Source organism: Pelobates fuscus, chromosome 11, assembly GCF_036172605.1.
Source record: "Pelobates fuscus isolate aPelFus1 chromosome 11, aPelFus1.pri, whole genome shotgun sequence".
In the NCBI taxonomy this organism is placed as follows: Eukaryota; Metazoa; Chordata; class Amphibia; order Anura; family Pelobatidae; genus Pelobates; species Pelobates fuscus.
In genome coordinates this window covers 40,059,806-40,080,099 of record NC_086327.1, presented here as the reverse complement: position 1 = coordinate 40,080,099, position 20,294 = coordinate 40,059,806, and the positions used below count along the sequence as shown (strand labels likewise).

The window sequence follows — 20,294 nt, the reverse complement described above, 5'->3', positions numbered from 1 at the left end:
AATAACCAGTTACGTAAGTATATGCTACACCTAGTCCAGTCCACAATTATAAATCACTGAAAAGCTCCTACAAAGTGCATCTGCCATCACAATCACAATTTAAAATACATGTGCACCTATAAAAGAACTTTAAAATAATGTTAAGCTTTAACAAAACACATTTGCATATACTCTGGTCTGACAATGAGTGTGCCATTGTGATGTAATTCCAGTAAAATACAAGTTTAGCAGGCTAAGATTGCCACAAGGCATATGTATGTATATGTGTTTGTAGTATCAGTTAGTTAATTACACGTAGCTAAGATACTGTTATCACTGTACTGACCAGGTGCAGGAATGTAAGAACTGGAATTACGCGTCCCTCTCCTTTGTATCAGATGAGCCACGTGGTTAGACCGGATGGATGAGTTTAGACTCTATTTATTAAATAGGTTAAGGGTATGTGTGGGTGTAGTTAATTGTGGGAGGAGCTACAGTGCTATATAAGGAATGTACTCTATGTATTCAGTACTCAGACTTTGCTGTATTTTGGTGACGCTAGTCCCTCTGAGTCCCGATCGGTGATCCAATAAAGAATCTCTTCCTTCCTGAAGAAACCTGTGTCCATCTCTCTGTGCTTGGCTTCCGTCAGTTTCTCCGGTATCATTTGGTGCGTTGGCCGGGAAGCTCATCGTTCAACGGTAGCTGAGAGGCAGAGGCGTGAGACGGTCTATCTTTGCCCACGTTCTCTACGGCTGCACCCCTGAACTTCTGCGTGGACCTCCCTTCGTCTCGGCGCCACTGGTCTGTTGTCCAGGAGATCATCGGCCTCTACGTGAGAAGTGCTGGGGTGTCCCCGTCGATGAGTGTGAACTCAGGTTCAGGAACGAGGAGGTAAGACAACTGCTGTTTTAGACGGCAGGACCCACTAGGGGTATACCGATTGTGCGGTAGGCCCAAAGGGGTTTTGAATCTGTGTATCTGCCCCCTCTGTCGGAGGGAAGGAGCGAAGGCGCACCGCTCGATCGAACGCTCTTTAGTCAGACCGTTTGATTTGGTTAGTCAGGCGGGGTCCTGGTGTAAATAGCCCTAGCCGGACACCGGTGTCTTGTCTAGACTAGCGTTCTAGGGTGTATATTACGTTCGCTAGGTCGGAGGGACCGGGAGACTAAGCGGCGCCTGTGTAAATTCGGTTCGCTAGTTCTCATCCTATCTGGGCTAAGTGGGAAGGCGTGTAAATTTGGAACCCACTAGACTTTTGATAGTGCGACTAAGAGGCGCCTGTGTAAATTCGGTTCTCTAGCTCGCTATATATGTGGTGATTGGGCAGTGTGGCTAACCAAAACGGGTGTATATAGTTTTAGGTAGTCCATTCAAGGTACTGGCCAATAGTTTAGTTGGGAATTGTAAATGTGTTAACGATTGTTTTAGTAAAGTGTATATCTTGTTAGATAGCGCGAGCTCAGCCGTCTAGCGAGAGTGTTAATAGTGTGTTGCTGTATTATAGTGCACGGTACCATAACCCTGTATATTTACTGACATTATATAATAAGTACTAATCATTGTCGTCCATTGCATGTTTAACACCATAACCACTAATAATTGTATTGTGACCTTAACTTGTGCTTTGACCTATGCTAACCGTACTGTAACCGCTATTTGTAAAAGACGATGTTACTGGGGTGTGTTATAGACGGGTAATTCGTATATAGAGAATTATAGCGTGGGTGACTGTATAGTTACGCCAAAGGGCATAATATTGATTATATAGTGACTGGTGTAACAGCTGTGTGTGTACGGGAATTCCCTGAGTGTTTATTGTTATTGTGTACGTTTCACTTGGTAACCGTACCACGTGGTGCTGTTGCCAGAGGAAACGGGTGTGACTGTTGAATAGTACGCGTGTATAGTATTCATTGTCGACGACGTTCCATTGTTAAGTATGGGTGCGTCGCAGTCAACGATTCCGGATCCCTTAGGATGTATGGTTAAGAATTTTAAAAAGGGATTCAAAGTTTGTGATTTTGGGGTAAAGATGTCTCCTGTACGTTTGGTCACTTTGTGTACTAGGGAGTGGCCTACTTTGGTTGCGGCATGGCCGCCACGTGGCAGTTTGGATCCAACTCTGGTACAGCGCTTACACGTGGCTGTATCGGGTAGGCCTGAACTTTACGGCCAGTTTCCTTATATTGACTGTTGGAGACAGGCCGTAAATGACTCGCCAAAATGGCTCCAGACATGCCACGAGGAGCAGTGTCGCCTCATGGTAGCTAGGACTTGCTCGTCCACTAGGACTGGTGTTAGGCCCATTTTGGACACGCCCCCTGAGTCCGAGATCCCTTTGCCGCCCCCTTACTTTCCGTTAAGAAGAAGTGACGCAAACGCAGGAAGTCCTGCACCCCTCCCCTCATTACCCTCATCCACTTCCGCTTCCTCCTCCAGTACAGGATCCACCCCCCCTCGTACTAAATCTCCCCTTCCGGAACCAGAATCCACCCCCATTAGAAACGAATATCCTGATTTGGCGCCACTTCAGACTTCCGGTCAAGCTTCATCTAGCTCGGCTCGAAGTGTTTTATTTACGACCTTTTCCCAAAACCGACCTCCCACATCCCCATACCCTATCTCTCCCCGACCGGAACCCATGACTGACGCCTCTCTACGTAGCCCCATCCAAACCCGACAGTTGACTGGTGCCCAACAATTAAAGCACTATCAGATGCCTCTTCGTCTGAATCCCGGGTCAGCTTATATCGATGCCGCAGGTCAAATGGCACACGCTGACCCAGTCTTCGTATATGTCCCATTTACCACAACCGATCTTTTAAACTGGAAGACCCATAATTCCTCGTATACTGAGAAACCACAAGCTATGACTGATCTGTTCACCTCAATAGTACAGACGCATAATCCGACATGGGCTGATTGCCAGCAGTTACTAATGACTTTATTTAACAATGAGGAAAGGACAAGAATAAATCAAGCAGCCATTAAAGCATTAGAGGATAGAGCCCGTGCTTTGAACCAAGCCAATCCAGCAGCATGGGCCGCGACACACTATCCCAACACCGATCCCGATTGGAACGTAAATGGTGCTGATATGGTTCAACTCAGAGCCTATAGAGACGCTATAATTGCTGGCATGAAAGCCGGAGGAAAGAAAGCCATTAACATGTCGAAGACAGTTGAGGTGATCCAGAAAAGCGATGAAGCGCCCAGTGTCTTTTATGACCGATTATTGGAGGCATACCGCTTGTATACCCCCTTTAATCCGGAAGACGCAGACAATTCCCGAATGGTTAACTCCGCCTTTGTCAGCCAAGCATACGGAGATATTAAGCGCAAGCTACAAAAGTTAGAAGGGTTTGCAGGTATGTCCATCACCCAACTAATGGAGGTAGCAAATAAGGTCTATATGAACAGGGATACAGAAAGTAAGAAAGAGGAAGAGCGCAAGATGCGTAAAAAGGCTGATATGCTAGCGGTAGCGATCGCAGGCGTAGATAAACGGGGCCCAGATAGAGGCAATAATAGATGGAGTAGGGAGCCTTTGAGTAGGGATCAATGCGCGTATTGCAAGGAAGAAGGGCATTGGAGGAACGAATGTCCGCAAAGAGAGCAGTACGAGAGAGACCAACCCAGGGCAGGCTACGGAAACTTTAGAGGTAGAGCGAGAGGTAGAGGAGGCCCCGGAGGGAGTAATGGTTATAGAGGGAGTAATGGGAACAGAGGAAGTGTTAGGGAAGACAGGTATATTCCAGCAGCGCAAAGGTCCCGCGATAGAGAAGGTAGGGACTTTGTAGGATTGGCTGACACTGTCATGGAGGACTATTGATACCGACCGGGCTCCATCCCCCTTGGTCGAGCGGAGCCTATGGTCGATGTATCAATAGGGGGGAAAAGGAGTGCGTTCATGATCGACACTGGTGCTGAACATTCAGTGGTGACTAATCTAGTTGCTCCTCCATCTGGAAGGACTATTACTGTGATAGGAGCAACTGGAAGAAGTGCTGAAAAACCGGTTCTTAAAAGTCGACTCTGTACATTGGGAGGCCACGTAGTAAAACACCAATTCCTTTATATGCCTGAATGTCCAGTCCAATTGCTGGGACGTGATATGCTATCAAAATTACAAGCGCAGATTACGTTCCTACCAAATGGAACAACATCCTTAAAGTTTAATGGACCTTCAGGTATTATGACTTTATCCGTACCAAAGGAAGAAGAGTGGCGACTTTATACAGTGTTGACTAGCCAAAACCCTAGGAGTGATGAGACATTGTTTAACATACCAGGAGTTTGAGCAGAGAACAACCCACCAGGACTGGCCCGCAATATTCCACCAATAAAAATTGAACTGAAACATGGGGTTTATCCAGTGAGCCTAAGACAATATCACATTCCGCAGAAGGCTAAGAAGAACATCCAATCCTATCTGGATAAGTTCATACGGTATGGTATCCTAAAATTCTGTACTTCCCCCTGGAACACCCCATTGCTGCCTGTTCAAAAGCCCGGTACAGATGAGTATCGACCTGTACAGGACTTAAGAGCAGTCAATGATGCGGTTGTTAGCATACATCCAGTTGTACCCAATCCATATAACCTGCTTGCTTTAATTCCGGGCGGGGCTACTTACTTCACAGTCTTAGATCTCAAAGATGCCTTCTTTTGCCTCCGAATTGCCGCAGAAAGCCAATGTATTTTCGCTTTCCAATGGGAGAACGCTGTAACGGGCTCAAAACGCCAAATGACTTGGACAAGACTGCCCCAAGGGTTTAAAAATTCACCTACCCTATTTGGTTCAGCTCTAAGTCAAGATCTACTGGATTTCGAGTCTATCCCAGGAGAATGTGTATTGTTACAATATGTAGATGACTTGTTGATAGCAGCAGTTACAAAAGAAAAATGTCAGCAAGCAACGCACGATCTACTACATATTCTCTGGAAGGCAGGATACAAGGTGTCCAGGAAGAAGGCTCAGTTGTGTTTGCCAACTGTCAAGTATCTGGGATTCCATATCTCTGAAGGTCAAAGGATTATGGGGCCAGAGAGAAAAGAAGCTGTCTGCCAAATACCAATACCCAAGAATAGAAGACAAGTGCGAGAATTCTTGGGGGCAGCAGGCTTCTGTAGGATATGGATTCCCAGCTATGCGATACTGGCAAAACCTCTGTACGCAGCCATCAAAGGTACAGAGCACGACCCCTTCTTATGGACCCAAGAACAGCAAACGGCATTTGAAGATGTGAAGAAGGCTTTGATGAGTGCCCCAGCATTAGGTCTACCTGATCACACACGACCATTCTACTTATATGTACACGAGCAAAGAAGAATGGCTGTGGGAGTATTGACACAGTACTTGGGATCATGGCAAAGACCTGTTGCCTACATGTCTAAGCAACTGGATGCAGTGGCCAGCGGACTTCCACCTTGTCTAAGAGCCGTAGCTGCAGCCGCCCTGCTAGTAGCTGAAGCCGATAAACTCACTCTGGGTCAAGAACTTTATGTACGAGTCCCACATGCAGTACAGACGTTGTTGGATTACAAAGGAAATCATTGGTTTAGTAACAGCCGTATGACCAAGTATCAAGCAATGTTGTGTGAAAACCCAAGAGTGCATTTAGAGACTGTAAACACCTTAAATCCAGCTACCCTTTTGCCGCAACCTACTGAAAGTCAACATGATTGTTTGGAAGTAATGGATGAAGTATTTTCAAGTAGACCAGATCTTCGTGATTTTCCCATCCAGAACCCCGATGTTCAATATTACACCGACGGCAGTAGTTATGTGAAAGAAGGGATCCGCTATGCAGGATATGCAGTGACAACAATAGACAAGGTGATAGAAGCTCGGCCACTGGCGAAAGGAACATCAGCACAAAAGGCAGAATTAATAGCACTAACACGAGCGTTACAATTGGCTGAAGGTTTAAGAGTAAATATCTATACGGACTCTAAGTATGCGTTTTTAACCACTCATGCCCACGGAGCTTTGTATAAAGAAAGAGGACTACTGAATTCAGAAGGCAAAGAAATCAAGTACGCAGCTGAAATCCTACAACTATTGGAAGCAGTGTGGGAGCCGAAAGAAGTCGGTATCATACATTGTCGAGCGCATCTGAGAGGAGATGGTGATGTAACCAAGGGAAATCGGATGGCAGATAGTGCAGCTAAGCGTGCTGCTGAATCAGGAAGACAGGAGTATGTGGGGCATATAGCTGCTCTTATACCAACTCCACTGTCCCAATGGACTCCAGTTTATACAGCTCAAGAAGAGGAGTGGTTAAAGACTGAACCGGGAAAGTATTTGGAGAACAAGTGGTATCAGCTAGAAGATGGAAGAATAGTCATACCAGCATCACTAGCGGTAGAAATTGTCCAAAATTATCACAACGGGACACATTCTGGGAGAGACAGTACTGAAGAATCTCTCAGGAAACATTTCTACATACCAAGATTGTCCAACTTGACTCAGGCCATTGTACGCAGATGTGTAACGTGTGCTAAGAATAATGCAAGACAAGGACCAGTAAAGCCACCAGGAGTCCAGTTTATGGGGGGACTCCCCATGTCCGATCTACAAATAGACTTTACAGTAATGCCTAAATCGGGTGGACATCGTTACCTGTTGGTAATTGTGTGCACCTATTCAGGCTGGGTAGAAGCATGTCCTACTCGTACAGAGAAAGCAGGAGAAGTTGTAAGATTCCTGCTACGAGAAATAATACCCCGATATGGACTACCCTGTTCTATAGGATCGGACAATGGTCCAGCTTTTGTTCATCAGTGCCTACAACAACTGACTCATATGCTTGGTATAAAGTGGAGGCTTCATACTGCATATAGACCCCAGAGTTCTGGTAAGGTAGAGAGAATGAATAGAACTATAAAGAACCAGTTGGCTAAAATGTGTCAGGAAACCCAACTTAAGTGGAACGTTCTCTTACCCATAGCTTTATTGCGAATCCGCAGTACCCCTACCAGAAGGATGGGCCTCTCTCCTTTTGAAATCATGTATGGGCGACCACCTCCCGTACTTGGTAACTTAAGGGGGGACTTGAGTCAGTTGGGAGAAGGAATTACCCGGCAGCAGGTTGTAGAGTTGGGTAAGACTATGGAGGAGGTACAGAAATGGGTACAAGATAGATTACCTGTGAATATTTATCCCCCTGTTCATAGTTATCATCCAGGAGACCAAGTGTGGATTAAAGAGTGGAATAATGTACCGTTAGGGCCCAAGTGGAGAGGTCCTTATGTTGTTCTTTTGTCTACCCCTACAGCGATAAAAGTAGCCGAAGTAACTCCGTGGATACATCACTCCAGGGTTAAACCAGCAGCAGTCGATTCTTGGCAAATTACAGCAGATCCAGAGAATCCCTGCAAGATCCGGTTGAAACGCACTACTCAGTCGGAGTAACGAGGAATTATTGTGGATTACAAATTTTATTGTTACAGGTGTGAGTGAGAAGGCCATAATAAAGCCTGTCCGCTTACCAACACATAGTGTATAAGCCAGGAAAGTCTCGAAGGGACACCTGTGAAGACGAGCAGAACTCCATTCCCTGCAGCCCTCACATCCTGGAAGCTGAGGTTCCATCGCACGGACGAAGACTGAGGATGACGGCGAAAGATGTGCTTTTGATTGTGTTTATTTATATGTGTTTTTATATTCAGGAAGGTAGAGGTACCGACACTCCTAGCTGTGAGGTATGCATTAAGACTACGAGAACAGGTAACCATATTTCCCAAACCCTAATTTGGCATTCACAATACGAATGTAAAGGAGAGGTATCAAGATGTAGATACCTAAATATAGACTATAGTGTGTGCCATTTAGGAGTAGGAGAACCTAAGTGCTTCAGTCCAGAGTATCAACCTCGTACAATTTGGTTGACTCTCAGGAATGGAGATCCTCAGGGGACCCTAATTAATAAGACGGTGTTAGAATCCGTACATTCTTCGGGTGTTCTGCTATTTGATGCATGTAAGGCGATATCAAGTGGTAGAAAACCGTGGAATGTATGTGGGGATCTTAGATGGGAGAGGACGTATGGGTCTAATGATAAATATATTTGTCCCAGTAGTAAAAATAAATATGTGAGTCCTAGATGCCCAAATAAAGACTATAACTTTTGTCCATATTGGTCTTGTGTGGGGTGGGCGACTTGGGGACAGACAGTAGATAAAGACATGATAGTGACTAAGTTGCCGACTAGCCCTTATTGTAAGTCTATGGAATGCAACCCAGTCCATATACTTATTAATAACCCCGACAAGTTCCTAGATAAGTATGGAAATTTATTTGGGTTTCAGATATACGGGACGGGTTTAGATCCTGGGACATTATTGTTTATAGGAATAGAGACTGATACGGTATCCTCCCAGACTCATCAAGTATACCATTCCTTTTATGAAGAGATGAGTATAGATAATAAGATCCCCCATAACGCTAAAAACCTGTTCATTGACCTAGCTGAAAGTATTGCCGGTAGTCTTAATGTTACCAACTGCTATGTGTGTGGAGGTACTAACATGGGAGACCAATGGCCTTGGGAAGCAAAGGAGGTAATGTCCGGTTCTGAGGCAGTTGACCAACTAATATCTACACAAGCCGATTATCATTTGAGTGTTAGAGGTAAATCTGAGTGGAGATTAAAGACCTCCATCATAGGTTATGTTTGCATAGCAAGGAAAGGAATAATGTATAATACTTCTGTAGGAGAATTAACTTGTCTAGGGCAAAAAGCTTATGATGATGATACTAAAAATACAACTTGGTGGTCGGCTTCAAATGTCTCAGAACCATCTAACCCGTTTGCTAGATATGCCAGTTTAAAGGATGTGTGGTTTGATTTATCCATCACATCTACCTGGAGAGCCCCAGCAAATTTGTACTGGATCTGTGGTAAGAAAGCCTATTCGGAGTTGCCACAGGACTGGGAAGGGGCATGTGTGTTGGGTATGCTCAAACCATCCTTCTTCTTGTTACCGATTGAAACAGGTGAGACTTTAGGTGTTAAAGTGTATGATGTGAATCATAGGAAGAAAAGGGGACCCTTAGAGATAGGCACCTGGGAAGATAATGAATGGCCTCCCCAGCGTATCATAGATTATTATGGGCCAGCCACGTGGGCAGAAGATGGTACCTTTGGTTATAGAACCCCAATTTATATGCTCAACCGTATTATAAGATTACAGGCGGTGGTTGAGATTATTACTAATGAGACCTCACAAGCACTCAATCTTCTAGCGAAGCATAATACCAGGATGAGGACAGCAGTGTACCAAAATAGATTAGCCTTGGATTACCTTTTGGCAGTAGAGGGAGGTGTATGTGGGAAGTTTAACCTGAGCAATTGCTGTCTTCAAATAGATGACGAAGGGCAAGCAATAGCTGAGCTTACTAGCCATATGGTTAAACTAGTGCATGTGCCTACTCAGGTATGGAAAGGGTACAATCCAAGTAGTTGGTTTGGTAGCTGGTATGAGTGGTTTGGAGGGCTTAAGGCAGTGGTAGGTGGAGTCCTACTGATTTTACTGTTGTGTCTACTCCTACCGTGTCTTATACCCTTAGTAGTTAGGTCTGTGCAAAGCCTGATAGGAAGTATAGCAGAGAGGAAGGCTGCTGCACAGATAATGGCGATATATAAGTATAAGGCTCTAGATCAAGGAGAACCAATGCAGGAAGATGAGTGTTAAAAGATTCACATCATAAGATAAGTCTGGTCTGGTTCATGGTAACCTGAGGTATATGCAAACCAAGGTTAAGTGATGCCTCAAGTAATTGTGAAATATCAGAGGCATCAAAGGGGGGAATGTGATGTAATTCCAGTAAAATACAAGTTTAGCAGGCTAAGATTGCCACAAGGCATATGTATGTATATGTGTTTGTAGTATCAGTTAGTTAATTACACGTAGCTAAGATACTGTTATCACTGTACTGACCAGGTGCAGGAATGTAAGAACTGGAATTACGCGTCCCTCTCCTTTGTATCAGATGAGCCACGTGGTTAGACCGGATGGATGAGTTTAGACTCTATTTATTAAATAGGTTAAGGGTATGTGTGGGTGTAGTTAATTGTGGGAGGAGCTACAGTGCTATATAAGGAATGTACTCTATGTATTCAGTACTCAGACTTTGCTGTATTTTGGTGACGCTAGTCCCTCTGAGTCCCGATCGGTGATCCAATAAAGAATCTCTTCCTTCCTGAAGAAACCTGTGTCCATCTCTCTGTGCTTGGCTTCCGTCAGTTTCTCCGGTATCACCATGACAATGTATGACACCCATCATTTGGTAGACCTCTACACCAAGGAACACATGACAAAATAAGAGCTCTATCAGAGTGTTTTGTTTAATTAAAAAGTGATCTAAAGTAATTCACATGTGGCATCACCACGGAAACATCAGCTTTAATTTTTTTTTTTAAATGGAAGAAAATTTTAACAAAAAAGTGCAAGTAGTCTATCAAGAATTTTAAAAATAATCCATAAATCCTGATCCTCATGGACTAATGAAAATCGTACAAATGTGCACAAGTTTAACAGGTTTAAGAGGCATAAAGAACTTTAGATATTTTTCAGAGAATGCACCCTTGGTCGAGTATCCTCATGGCTACATATCAAGGTTAACCTGCTTTATTTGTAGCGCACAATTGCTCATTCAATCTGAAACCCTTCAGAGGAACAAGTGCATGTAGATTTACAAAGCAATCTGCCCCTTCGTGTCCAACCTATGAATTTACCTTCTATTGATAGTGCTCGACAAGAAGTGTTACATAAAGTTGAGCAAGTGAAAGCAAGCAAGTTCGACACCAGAACCAGTTAGACAAGTTTTCCATTCTTGATGTGACTTATCTCAAGCTTTTGGTAAAGCTGAATTTACACAGCTTGCAATTAGAACAGTGAGGAAGACTACAGAATGGGGGTTGGTGGCAAATAAACACGTCATAATCTTTTATTTCTGTCTGCAGGGCTTGTTCCGGGGCACTGTCAGAGCATAGATTGTTCCTCATGCGTGCACTTCGATACAAAGGAAGGTTCTCTCAATATATCCCTGCTCAGTTCCTAAATATAAACCCGGCTCAGTTTAAAGAAAGCGAACACTATGCGCAGAGCATGTTGAGATATGCTGTACTTTGCCCCTGTGAAAAAAATTAACACAAAGTATACAGAGAGACCTCTTGTACTCCGCTTACATCACAAAGTTGGACATAACATCCAGTAATTCCTGTAATAAAATTCTGATATGGCCCCTTTGTTAAAATTCCCTTGGAGGAAAGGGTTTAATAATACTAATATTACACCCCCTCCACAAATGTATTATTAAATATGATATAGGTTAGAGAGCAGTGTTTTCTAATTATGCAATAATGCAAAAACACTCAAATTCATAAGATCTTAGTACGTGACAAGGAGCAAACATTCTATCTGAACTAGGCTCCTTCAATAGATATTCCACTTATGTTACACAAAGATGGCAACAAGCAAAACAAAAATGGTGGTAACCTTCCACCATTGTTCACTTTACTGTGTATAAAACTTTATTGGTGGTCGCAATGTGGACTTAACTCACTCCCATATACACCAGAGAACCATAGCCAAGCATAATTTGTTAACAGTCGGATCTCTGTTGGTTGGGTCTATTTATTATGAAGGTTCGAAAACCTCAGTGTAGCCCATTTTCCCTGATTAAAAGAACACTTCAAACAGTGCACTGCATGGATTATGGTGCTAGGAGGGCCCAGGTTGAATTTCATGTTAAGTAGTCAAAACCTGGGTCTCCTGGGAGCCCACAGCAGGTCCTGCTTCCAAGTCTTCTCCTGAAGAACTAAGCAAGGCCTTGCTGGACTGCGCTCTTCGGCTGAGAGCACCAGCTGAACCCCAACCAAAGAGCAGTAGATTGTCAGTACTTTATTCTATAGAGAAATCTGGTTGCTCTTGCAGGCGCAGGCAAGGTTACTGTATACGGTTTGGCTACCTACAGTGAGACCGCATCAGTTCCCTTCAGGCACCAAACCACTAATGTAGGCTGTAAGGCTTATAGGGTTTTGAGTGTACCTGTCAGTGTGCTTAAAATATCTAGGGTTTTTTATCTTACAGTCAGTAACAGGTTAAAAAAAAAAAAAAAAATCAGAAAAATCCCCAAAAGTCGGGCTGACTTTTGGGGATTTTTCTTAACCTGTGACTGTAGATTTTGTGTGTAACACACACACACACACACACACACACACACACGTTTTCAATTAAATGTCAGCAATTCTTTAAACATCATGTTGTTGTCAGTATATAGTTTGATAGTTGTTGTTTTTTTTTTAAATAAATATAATCTTTTTAAACACAGTGCATAAAGAATAGGATTGTCAATCAAATTATTTGTTTTTAAATGCTGAGATTTATGCTTTGAAATAGTCCATCATTTTCACTTGATCTAAGTGTATGTTATTTTCTAGATCATCAAAAAAGAAAAAAAAAACTGTGACCTTTAACCCCTTAAGGACACATGACATGTGTGACATGTCGTGATTCACTTTTATTCCAGAAGTTTGGTCCTTAAGGGGTTAAAGAACTTTAGTTCAGGTCACTTTAAAAATCCCCTAAAGGGCAATTTAAAAAGATAGATGTTACAGTGATAGCAGGATAATGAGAATGCTACCCCCACCAACACTCATTGCCTTGGGTGGGATTATTTTGGAGATAACCTCCACTAGAATACTTTGACTTCACAAATTAACACCTCTGTTGGAGCAACAGTCTGCATACTTAGCCCACTAACAAAGATTAGTACTCACACAAAACTTAAATACCCTCAAACAGATCTGGTGTAGGAACACTTACTGGGTTCTGTACTTAAGTGTGCATTGTGGTGGAAGAGAATATAATTTGAAAACTAAGGTTAATATAGCTGAATTGGCAAAACTCTTAAAGTTATTTATACTTCAACTTTGGCTATTTTGGTCTAAAATTTGATACAAAATGGTTACTGGGTCGAGACAATCATTCAAGTTTCACAGAGTGCATTCCACTGCAGTGTTGGATGTCCATTGCATCCAAGAATTTTGGAATCTACTACGAGAATGCCTATAAAGTGTTTTTAGCTCACCCCCCCACCCCCCAAAAAAAAAAAAAAAAAAAAAATCTCATTAAAAATCATATCATATGATATTGTCCTGTAAAGACCCGAGAGTCGAGCATTGGGTGTGCTTGTACTGCATGGTCCCTCTACTGTTCTATTGAGAAATTAAGCTTTAGCAGGTTTGATATGTTACAGTGGGATGGTGCCAGGCTGCACAGCACGCTGTAGTGGCTATGGTGTTTGCAGTGTTCCTTTAAGATGTAGTTGTTTTGGTGTTTGGATTCTGTTCAACATTGCATCGCTCTGTTTTTAGCCAGTAGTGAAACAGCTGTAACCATGGGGGTGGGGACAACAAGCTGAGAATCTAACCAAAAAGGATGGGTTTTGTGCTTAGGTATGCAAATTAGACATCAATTAGAACAAAGAGTCACAGTACTAGAGTCTTGTTGATTCTTTCCACTGCCAAAATTTACGACGCTATTGATAAACACAACCCCCCACAAAAAAACAAAACAAAAACCACAAGGTAAACTTGCACTCTAATAGTCCTACTGTTCGTTGCAGTGGATATGGTACCACGAGTCACCAGATACTGGCCCCCCATTTAAGGAAAACTAGGGTTCTTCTGGCACTGAAAGCCTGCTTCTCTGCTGCCATTTGGATAACAGTTAAACTTATTGTTTATAAAAGTGCCAAACACTATCTGCAGCATCTTATAATGAAGTCATAAGACATCAATGTAAATTCAGCAACACAACATTGACTTTACAGAAACAAGAGGTAGAGAAGATCCTGCTTCAACAGGCTTACACTTTCCACTATATCCACTCAAAATAGCCCAACTTTGAATGAATACTGCGCACACACAACTTTTACATTATTTTACCAGTGACAAAGAAGTGTGTGCTGGGGAGTGGCCTGTTTTTTGTCAAGCCACTCAAACACTGAAGGACAGCACCCAAACACGCATTGCGCCAGATCTACTGCAATGTCTATAATGGTTATGGTGCGGGGAGTGTTCCTTTAATTCTTTACGTTTGTTTTGGGAATGAAAATGTACCCAAGCCTATTCTCCCATATAAAAAAATCTGACAGCAGCACACCCTCTTTTACATACAATCTCCACCCGACTCTTGTGACACGCACAGCAAGGTTTGCCAGATCAACCATGTTTTCCTGAACACACTACTTTCTCATGCCGATGATCATCACTAGGAAAGTTCTCCTTTATACGGAGAATTCACATACTGCTGAAGGAATATCTATAGGATTAATTATAGTGGCTGCCCAGGACTCCATTCCTGCAGCAGGGCAACACTTTTTATGTACACTCCAACAGAATCTGTGTGGGAAAAGAATGGTGGTTCTGGTAGTGCTAACCAGAGCTTAACATGAATAATCAGATTAGAACTCAAAAAAGCAATGACCTTATCTAATGCTCTCCTTCCTGCCATCACTCATCTGGAGCTCACAAAGACAAATCTACATACAACTTGATAACTCCCAGATAAGGTATCCAGTGTAATAAGATAAAGAAAAAATAGCAATGTCTGCTGGGGAAAAAAAAAAGTTTACTGATGGGGAAGACAATGGATTTAAATGCAGATACAAACATCCTCACTTTTACATGACTCACTGCTTATGTGGTTAGTATAATATATATATATATATATATATATATATATATATATATATATATATATATACATACACACACACACTATAAAGGATTCCAAGAGAAAGAAAAACCAAACCAACATTTTTTACGTTTATGCAGGTCATAGAAACATAGAATGTGACAGCAGATAAGAACCCTTCGGCCCATCTAGTCTGCCTATTTTTTAAAAAATACTTTCATTAGTCCCTGGCCTTATCTTATAGTTAGTTTAGCCTTCTGCATATCCCACGCATGCTTAAACTCCTTTACTGTGTTAACCTCTACCACTTAAGCTGGAAGGCTATCCCATGTATCCACTACCCTCTCAGTAAAGTAATACTTCCTGATATTTTTAAACCTTTGCCCCTCTAATCAAACAACAAATTCATAAGTAACAGTTATCTTCAATTAAACATTCACATAATTTGACAGAATTGCACAACTCCATCCATACAAAGATCAAAAACTAGAAAAATAATCATCTCGGTTTCAAAGCCAAACTCTGGAGAAACAGCCCAGGGACAGATATCAGTGTCTTCAATATTAACCCCTGGAGAGCAAGATCAAGTCAAAATCCCAATTGACATGCATATTCACCAGCACACACAAAGGTTAAAGGAGTTCTGTGATGGGGTTAACCCCCACATCCGGTTGCAACACTGGGGGAATAAGTAATTTCAAGGACCTTCTGTGTATTCAGTATCTCACCGTGCATAATCTCCAATTTGCCCCCAAAGTAAAGAATTATGGGACAAATAGAAGCTGCCAGTCTATAAGCAGGAATGTCTGGGACTTCCCCGGACTGCTTGGGCATTTTATTATGGATATATTTGACATTGATTGTTTAATCAATCAGTAATTGCAGAGAGACACACAGTAAACAGTCTCCATTGTTGAATCATAGCTGACACGTTTCTCCTTTAATGCCCCTAAATGTGGCGCAGTCATCATAGAACCCAAGGGAATGTTCCCCCTGATTCTCTTTCTCTATATAGTGTATTATATGACAGCGTCTGGAACGTACCCACATGCACACAGTGAAAGGATTAATCCAGAGTTCTCTTATACTACAGAGAGGGACATTTGGTTGTGCCCTAAACAGGTATATTGTGATGTTTCTGTAAATATCTCCTAGCTTAACCCCTAAACCCAGCCACCACCACACCTACCTTACCCCTAAAACCAGCCACCACCATGCAAACCGTACTCTACATACAGCCACCACATTACTCCTAAATCCAGCCACCATGCCCACCTTATCCCTAAAAACAGACACCACGCTCACCTTACCCCTAAACCCAGCCACCACAATGCCCACCTTACCCCTAAACCCTGCCACCACCATGCCCACCTTACCCCTAAACCCTGCCACCACCATGCCTACCTTACCCCTAAACCCTGCCACCACCATGCCCACCTTACCCCTAAACCCAGCCACCACCATGCCCACCTTATCGCTAAACCCAGCCACCACCATGCCCACCTTATCGCTAAACCCAGCCACCACCATGCCCACCTTATCGCTAAACCCAACCACCATGCCCACCTTATCGCTAAACCCAGCCACCAGCATGCCAACCTTATCCCTAAACCCAGCCACCACCATGCCCACCTTATCGCTAAACCCAGCCACCAGCATGCCAACCTTATCCCTAAACCCAACCACCACCATGCCAACCTAATCCCTAAACCCAGCCACCAGCATGCCAACCTTATCCCTAAACCCTGCCACCACCATGCCCACCTTACCTCTAAAGCCAGCCACTACTATGCCAACCTTAACCCTAAACCCAGCCACTGCTATGCCTACATTACTTCTAAATCCAGCCACCATGCCCACCTTACCTCTAAACCCAACCACCATGCTAACCTAAGTCCTCATCACAGCCACCACCATGCGTCAGCACTCACTTCCTGCATTAATAAAACCCTCTCCGGGGCCCCAGCCAGTCTGCAGGAGTCAGGAAACCCCTCAGTTTAACACAGCAGCCCATACATTGCAACAATCAGCCCCTGGGGGAATTATGCCCGAGTAATTTCCTGAGATTCTGTGACACACAGGCACACAAAGGGTAAATGCAGGTAACACACAGTCTCTCCTTGGAGTGTCCTACAAGTCTCATGGTAATCACAGTAAACAATCCAATATCCAAGGGATGGCACCCACTACAGCACAAAACGATAAAACAGTAAAAGCTCACCTTCTTTAATTAAACAGCAGCTCTAATATCTAGGATTGTATTTCCCAGCAGCCCTTCCTTAATGTGGGCTCAGTGCTTTGTAAATCCAAGGTCCAGGGAGAAGTGCTGTGATCTTTTCCTTTGGTGTGTTGTCCTGGGTCAGATCCCTTTCCCTGCAAGCAGTGTATCCAGAGCTGGCTGTGCAGATCCTCCCTCCAAACTGCGTGAGTCTCTTCCAGAGGGTGTTGTGTGTCCACCAGCAGAGGCGTCTAGGATCCCTCTCTCTCCTGATTTGGGCTATTGTATAACAAAACTGGGGCGGGGGCTTTAAAGCTCACTTCTCAGATCAACTCCTGCCATCAAAAAACAATACAACACAATGTAAACAAAACAAAAAAGATCTAATCAATGACAATGCAAACATTAATTAACAAATCTACCCCTCCTCCCTGAATACAAATAAAGACTGCAAAAAAAAAGAAAAGAAATAAATAATCCTGTTATATACTAGGCTAGCAGCAAACCTCATGCCAGTTAATAAACTAATACTGCTGGGATTGAAAGGGTTAATTCAATTCTACAACTTGAAATCAATATGTTCCACTGCCCATGTGATTTCTGCCATATGAAATGCTCGACTTAGTTTTCCAGAGTTTACAAAAGAAAACAATCAATAGTGCATTCATAATGCGTTGTCACATATAAATATATTAAAATGGATCCGAAAAAGAAGCAAGCCAGGATATGTGATCTGACATCAAGGATATGGGTTCTCTGGATACAATGTTCTACAATACCATACATTCCACGATAGAACGCACAATGGAGTCTATTTCTTTTATTGCCCCTGGAGAACTAAAAGTGATTCCCCCCATATTCAAAGTACTCTGTCTCCTTACCTGATGCTCTGATTAAGGATCAAAGTCCATCCTGGTGTACGATCTGCCTTGTACTTCTTTAACTAATGTGAAGGAGTGTGAATAGACACACTGAGCACACAGTAACTAATCTCCTATTTCTCCTCCCCCTTCCTGAAACAGGACACATGGAGTTAAAGGGACGGGATGACGTCACTCATCCTTTAACTTTCCCAACTTTCTGCCTCAATCTGGCTGCCTGGTCCAAAAAAAAAAAAAGAAAAGAAAGAAATTTAAAAAATCAGAACAAAACAAGATCATAAATATTGTTTAATTTTCACGCATGTAACAAGTTTTAGAATTGTATCTATTGGTTTAGGAGGTGAGAGAAATGATTGGATATTCATAATAATAAGTCTATAGAGGAAATGATAGACATTCCTAAATGGGTTTTGTGACCTATGCCCCTTAAGACCATTGTTGGAATTTCCTGAAACGTTTTTTTTTTAGTATAATTTCTTCCAGATTTTGAGCTCTGGCTTGCGAATCAGGCCTAAGGGTGTTATGTCGATAAGAAGCCAAGTCAGTAAAATGTCTTCACAGTATAAAGAAACAAACAAACAAAAAAACCCACTGCATTTTAAAAGGAAAGCTTGCAGTTAAAGAGCCGCTGAACTATGTCTTTTTTATTTTATTATTATTTATTATATCGCTGACACAACTGCGACCCATTCTATCCTGAACAGAGGCGGGCTTATAATGTCATTAGTTTGAAAAAACAAGAAATGACAGATTATTGATCTTGTATCTTTTTTTTTAAATAACCTTTATATATTTTATGGAACCAAAGGTTAATTCAAGCAACATGCGGGTAAAATGGCACATGCTTTTTAATACAGCGTGGGAAATTTACATTGTCTGAGTTACCAAATGCCACCTAATAATATCTGTGGCACTGAGTTGCTAGATTTCCACATTTACACCTTTATGAATTCTGCACTCAGTTCTGCCCGCTGGGATTGATATACTGTATACCCGCTAGGAAATCAACTGATTAGTAATTCAGTAATGGATGCAAAGGGCCCTCATCTACCTATTGTTTCTGTGTCACTGTAATTGTCTAATTTATTGTAAAATGTCCCCCTTTCATAATATTCTAAAGCGCTGCGGAATTATTTGGTGCTATATAAATACCAATAATAATAATAATATGATCTACTCGTGTAATATGCGATTTACATACATTGGTTCCGATCACGTAAGAGAGCCACACAGTGTCAAGTGGAATGGGGCAAAGTGCAATGCAAGGAAACGTTTATACCTGCTTGCGGTGCACTTTGGATTATTTACAGTGAATTTCAGCGCATACCTATACACATCAGCAGCACTGAGAATAGGGCCAGAGCCAGTTAGCTACAAAGCTGGGTAGCATTAACAAGGGGGCGGATCAGCCAGGACGCAATTAGGGATGGCTCGTCCAGAAAGGGATTTTGTCAACCAGGCCTAAATGCATAGAAGGCTGACCACTTTGCCCTTAGGATGAAAGTTCTGATAATGCTGTTAGCAGCACAAGCGTGTTTGATGATGTGCTCACGATGCACTTTCTGTTAACAATTTCATCTTAGGACATCAAAGAACAAATCAAATACAGTGGGTCAAGGAGCCTGGAACAGACATATCTGACACTGCTGGGAGTTATGCCTGCGCTAATGCAGTCAGAGTCCAGGCAGAATCTGCGCTGATACCATCAGTCTGCATTGATACCATCAGAATCTGCGCTGATTCCATCATGGTCTGCGCTGAAACCGTCAGACTACACTGATACCATCATGGGCTACGCTGAAACCGTCAGACTACGCTGATGCCATCATGGTCTGCGCTGAAACCGTCAGACTACACTGATGCCATCATGGTCTGCGCTGATACCGTCAGATTACGCTGTTGCCATCATGGTCTGCGCTGATACCGTCAGAATCTGCGCTGACTCCATCATGATCTGCGCTAAAACTGTCAAACTATGCTGTTGCCATCATGGTCTGCGCTGATACCGTCAGAATCTGCGCTGTTTCCATCATGATCTGCGCTGAAACTGTCAGACTACACTGATGCCATCATGGTCTGCGCTGATACCGTCAGAATCTGCGCTGTTTCCATCATGATCTGCGCTAAAACTGTCAGACTACGCTGATGCCATCATGGTCTGCGCTGATACCGTCAGAGTCTGTGCTGATACTGTCATGGTCTTCACTTATACTGTCTGAGTCTGCACTGATATCGTCAGTGTGTGTGCTGATACTCAGTGGTGTATTTTGGATTTGTGCTGCCCTAGGCATGACTAAATTCGGGCATCCCCAAAATCTAAATTTGCCCCCCCAATTCGTGTCAAGGCCACTTTTTTGACTGACAGACACATGCCCTCATTGATACATGCACTGATATACACTTACTGACAGATACACAGTCATTGGCACACACATACAGTCATTGGCACACACTGTTTAACCAACACACACTTTCACTGACAGAAACACACTGACACACCCACT

The 20,294-nt window shown here is 42.9% G+C and overlaps 1 protein-coding gene across 1 annotated transcript in view; it reads right to left on the bottom strand.

The window, feature by feature from the left end:
- The window catches only part of LOC134578113 (cdc42 effector protein 4-like), a 32,229-nt gene extending 14,335 nt beyond the window's left edge, over nucleotides 1-17,894 (bottom strand). The window contains exons 1-2 of the mRNA XM_063437110.1: nucleotides 17,791-17,894; nucleotides 16,913-17,244 (exon numbers count right to left, since the gene is read on the bottom strand). The gene's annotated coding sequence lies outside the window, so the exon portion shown is untranslated. The remainder of the gene's footprint in view (nucleotides 1-16,912; nucleotides 17,245-17,790) is intronic.
- Nucleotides 17,895-20,294: the final 2,400 nt, after the last annotated feature.